At 43.5% G+C, this 5,534-nt stretch overlaps 1 non-coding gene across 1 annotated transcript; it reads right to left on the bottom strand.

The window, feature by feature from the left end:
* Nucleotides 1–1,840: 1,840 nt before the first annotated feature.
* Nucleotides 1,841–1,914, bottom strand: Trnas-gga (transfer RNA serine (anticodon GGA)). Its single transcript has one exon. It is a non-coding gene; the product is annotated as a tRNA-Ser (tRNA).
* Nucleotides 1,915–5,534: the final 3,620 nt, after the last annotated feature.

Here is a 5,534-nt window from a genome sequence, read left to right on the forward strand (position 1 = left end):
CGCGTCAACGAAACTTTTTCTTCTAGTTTTTTCGTGGTCATGTGTTTCTGCGCATTTTACCAACGTCATTTCTGTGACAGAAATGACGTCAGTGAAGTCTTGGTGGACACTGGCATAATACACTTTCGCGTTAAAAAAAAAAACAAAAAACTCCAGGCTTGCGCGCAGAACACGCAGCGCAGTCACAGTGAAAGCTGGAAAATCGCACATTCTAGATCCCGCTGTAAACTCTCTTGGTGCAACTGCTAGAAGTACACTTGCAAAGTACCCAATACTGCATAAATCATGATAATTTTGTTGAACTAGGGAAGCAGCCACTATACCAAGATTCGGCATTCTTCGGAGAATCGAGGTACCCGCTACACATTTGTAAGGCATTATATGCGCTTTGTTTATGCTGTGGCTAATGAAGATGCAGAATTGTAGCTCAGCCCTTTGTAATGGAGTGGAAGTTTTAAACGACCGATTTGTTACGCAAGTCACATTTTGTGACGCCTGGTTGTTATTTTACTCTTGTACTACGCTATATTACATATGTCAAGGCGATTCCTTGCCCGATATGACGCCTGTATAGGGTCATTTTGCCAAGGAGTTTCAAGAAGCGGCGTGGCTCTGTGGTAGAATACTCGACTGCTGCTCAGAGAGCTCAGGTTCAAATCACATGTGATCGCGGATATTTTTTTTCCCGGGGTCTACCAATCACTTCCTTTGGGGATATGACATTGATAAAATGGACGCCAAAGGGTGAGATAGAGAAAACCAAGAAAAAGGTGCGCCGCTCGGAACCGAACCCACGACCTTGCGGCCGCGACCATAAGCGCCTGACGCCCAACCGACTAAGCTACCTTGGCAGTCGCTGGACGCTTCACGAACGCGCCTTACATCTTTCACACATTTTCTCTCGCAAGGCGCTCTCTGTTGGCGGTGTAGGTAGGCGGGACGGAGCGGGGCGGTGCCACCGTCTATAAGAGGTGAAAAGAAGTAACGCGTCACGATCGACACTTACTAGCGCTTACTCAGAGATTGCACGCGATATCGGAGGTCATGGTTGAAGAGTCTCGATGCCAGTGAGGGACAGTGGCCGCGCTGGCGTCGCCGAGGCACCCTAGACGAAGTTACTTTCTTTGCCTTTCGCTTCGTGTTAGCGTGCGCCGGCTCATCGGAGTAGAGCAGCTTCCACATTCACCAACGGGATTTCTCCGCCGCCGACTGCTTTTATTGCGAGAGCACCGAGTAACACAACTGCGGCCATACGCGTTGCAGAAAGGACACGATTTCGACGGGCGATCGTCGGGCCTTGGTGGAGCGAGATAGAGGCCAGCGGGACGAACGCGTTTGCGGCTCAAGCTACGAACCTCTGCCTTCCGTGTTGCTGAAGCGCAGTGTGGTAGTGTATGTATGAGTACATGCGTTCGTTACCCATTACTAGAAAGCGCACACCGTGCCTTTCTCTCCTTAATTAACGACGTATTCAAGAAGTTCATATCGGGTACCAATGTTCATTATGAGCTTGCTGTCATCCTTACGCGGGATTCACGATTCATTTTGTCCAAAGATATTATGTTCACAACTTCAGCTACTACAATGGTTTAATGATGATCATGGGCGTTAGTCGTCGCGATGGAGACATGCGACTACCATCAACATAAGTACATCCACGTCAAACGGTGCTATAGCTGCCAAACACAAATAGACATTGAAAATCACTTCTGCGGATTCCCGCGAGGTGGCGGAAGCGTTAAGAAAGGGAAAATTAACAACCACCCATTTGTAGCACGAAGCCACAAGGAAATCCATACGGACTTCTCAGAAATAAAGCCTCTAAGTCGCCGAAAAATTCGTCCTGGTCCGGGGCTCGAACCCGGGACCAACGCCTTTCCGGGGCGGTCGCTCTACCAATTGAGCTAACCAGGAAGCTAGCAATCGGCAGCGCTAAGGCAAATTCATCGACAACTCGAAGCAACTGGACACATATTGGCTTCGTGCTACAAATGGGTGCTTGTCTTTAACAAATAAATATTGTACAAGCTCTCATATATCACAACACAATATGCACTACTTCTTTGAAGACACGTTTCCCTTTCGTATTATACCAATTCCTATGACGGAGGGATCACCCATGTTTTTTTTTCTCATTTCGCGCGATAGCGGCTACGGGCACTGGCGGCGGCGGACAACTACGCTACCAAAATTGGCTGTTGTGGTTATCTCACAACAGCTTTCGCTAAAGAAAATCAGTTTCGTCGCAAGGGCGAAACATTGATTGCGATAGCAGCAAACTGTATTGTTATACTACGTAAGGCTAGCAGCTAACCCTTTTGGATCTGATCTCGCGTAATTCTACCATGTATGCGTGGCTTTAATTCACACAACGTCCTAAAGGCGTTGACATAACTAACGTCTGAACATAATTAACGTAAAGAAGTTAACATAACGTCGTACAGGAGTTCATCCTTGGACCACTACTGTTTTTGATTTATATAAATTATATTGGTAATATAGAAGGACGTGAAAATGTAGTACTATATGCGGATGACCCGAACGTTTTTTTTTTCGGATTAATACGGATGACATTTTTATGGAAGTGAATACATGGTTAGAAAAATTTAGCTTGTGGTTGAACGCTAACAAACTGCAACTTAATACAAAGAAAACACAATATGCCTTATTTAAAGCTAAGGAAACGGCATATCAACAAACCCCACCGCTGACATTTGGGGAACACTGCTACAACAGACATCAACCATCACATTCCCAGGGGTAAGATTTAACGAGAACCTTTCATAGACACCGCATGTGGACTCACTTAGGATAAATGTCCCTAGAGCAATCTGTTTAGTAAATAAATTAAGGCACGTTTACTTGACGCTACGACAGGTTTACTATGCCCTTATTCAGTCACGTCTCACATACTCCTCTCTGGTGTGGTCTACAATCACCGAGACGAACTTAACTTCCCTTTTACCTTGCAAAAGCGGGCAATACGAACAGTTGGAAACATCTCATAACCTGTAAGTACAACTCCTTATTTCAGCTACTTTAATATATTGCCGATAAATCACCCACTTCTAAAGTTGTCAGTGGAGGTAATGCAGCAATATGCAAGTAATAGCACGCTTTCCGAGGAAAAATATCAGATTAAGCAAACCCCCTATGAACTACGCAAAAAGAAAATAGTCAAATCTCGATCACGAACAAACTACGGCTTAAAAAAATTGGCGACATTATTACCAGACATCTTAAACGAATACACAGGGATAATAAACCTACTGCAGAATATAATCTCCCCAACATAATTTAAAAAGCAGGTAAAAGAATTAATATTTCCTCAGTTTTATGTTTTTGTGCATGCTAAGTTATGTATTGATGTGTTGTTAAATCCTGTATAATGCATATCGTACAATCTTTTTAAACAGATGTGTACATCTGTTTGTTGCTTTTCATTTTCTGTTCTTTTTTTCCCTCAAAGCGAAGAGTAGTTTTCTTTATTGTTCTTGTATTGTAACGTGCATGTGTTTTTGCAGTTATGTAAATTGTGAAGGACAGATATCGCTACTGCCGCACCAGCTGTCTGGGTGTCGTATCCCAGTCAGGCACCTTTCGGGCCTTTTGCTGCGTCTCCTAAGACAATTGCACATTGTCTTGAATAAAGTATGAATTACTTAACCCTTTCAGTCACGGTGTGTACAATTGTACACATCAACTTCGAAGTCGCATCACGCCCGCGTGTTTCTTCAAATGACCTGAAACTTAGTGTGCACATTCGTGCAGGCTTCCTGAGTGGACAACTGACGCTTATTTAACTTCATTATACTGTATATTGCTGCAGATGACCACTTTGCTAGAGACGCTACCATGTTCGACGATCGTTCGACGTGCGACGTTCCAGGACCAACGTCAAGAGTATTCTTTTTATTCGCTCGAAAAGCATACAACCAAAAAACAAACTGTGCATGCATTTTGGGCCCAATAGGTGATTCCATTTATGCAAGGATTGAAGCTGACTGACTGCAGAATAATTAGACATTTAATTACACGCTAATTAGCATTAATTACTGTAACTCACGCAAAACAACACATTCCTTCATTTTATATCTTCGAATATATTACTGAGTGCCTTGAAATCGTGCCATGGAAATTTGATGCATTTGCAGACAGTGCATCATAATTCGTGACTGAAAGGGATAAGTAATAAATAATTAAGAAGCTTACATAATTAAATGAATTTCTGCTAACTTAGGAAAACCCACACGATCGGTTTCTACTAATGGTCATCACTGGCGTCATTTGGCAGTTACTTCGGGGGCACCCCAAGCTAGTGTACTGGGGCCGCTCCTGTTTTAGATTTTTAATAATGATATCGTTAACGTTATAACGGAGCCAGTTCGAATTCGCTTATCTGCAGATTACTGCATATTGTACCACGAGGTTTTTCATCGACAGGGTAAGGAACGTCCGAATACTAATCTCCATGACATTTATTCACGGTGTAAACAATGGGACATGAAGCTGAATGAAACAAAAACACCATACGTACATATAACAAAGAAAATACATAAGCGGTTGTTTTCTGATAGTCTTCCTGCTCATCCCTTAGTTGAGGCAATGAATATGAATATTTCAGGGTGACCATAACTGACAGCCTCAGTTGGAATTTCTATATCGCTAACGCGTTTGTTTCTTCTTTTAGCAAACTTTGCGACACAAACTAAAGCAGACACCTCCAAAAGCTATACTTAATGCATACGAAGCACTAATTCGGCCTAAATTGGAATACGCATGCACCGCTTGGATTCCCCAGACTAACCATAATACTAATGCACTTGAAATGGTTCAGCGCAAGGCATTCAGATTTATGTCTGTAAATTCTGCAGCACTCACTCACCAACAGCCATCATGCATACTCCCGGAATTAAAAGTTTAATAATGAAACGGAAAATAGGCTTAAATGTATTTTTCTGCTAAATAAATAACATGCTCTGTTTCCATCATGGTCCATATCTATTACCGTTGAAACAAGACTAACCAGACATCATCAGTCCGAATCGTTAACTCCATATTGCCACGCGCGCTTCTTTTCCTATGTTTGTGTAACTGGTCTGTTGCACGTGTGATTGCTGTCTGGCGCTGGCTGCTCCAGAATGTCTGGAACATTCCATATCGTAGTAGATCCTTTTGTCAAGATTGCGCACATGACGCGAATAGTCAGCGTTATTCCAGAGCTTCCCCAACCACGATTGATAAGGCAGATATCGCGGTGTCCTGACGTCGACGAAGGCAGCAGTCGGCGTGTCGAAGATGAAAGTTTTATTTCGCCGAACTTGTGGCCGGGAAAATGAAAGTCAAACTACAGCAGTACACACTGTACACTGATAGATGTGAACAGGGCGTCAGCCGTCGAAAAACTGCTCATCGCTGGGACGCGCCGTCTTTTACAGGCTACATCATGCGTCGAACTTTCTAGCCTTAGCACTGGTGGTTGCGCAAGCTCTGGAATAATCTTGAGTATTCGCGTCACGTGCGCAATCTTGACA

This window comes from Rhipicephalus sanguineus, chromosome 5 (assembly GCF_013339695.2).
Source record: "Rhipicephalus sanguineus isolate Rsan-2018 chromosome 5, BIME_Rsan_1.4, whole genome shotgun sequence".
In the NCBI taxonomy this organism is placed as follows: Eukaryota; Metazoa; Arthropoda; class Arachnida; order Ixodida; family Ixodidae; genus Rhipicephalus; species Rhipicephalus sanguineus.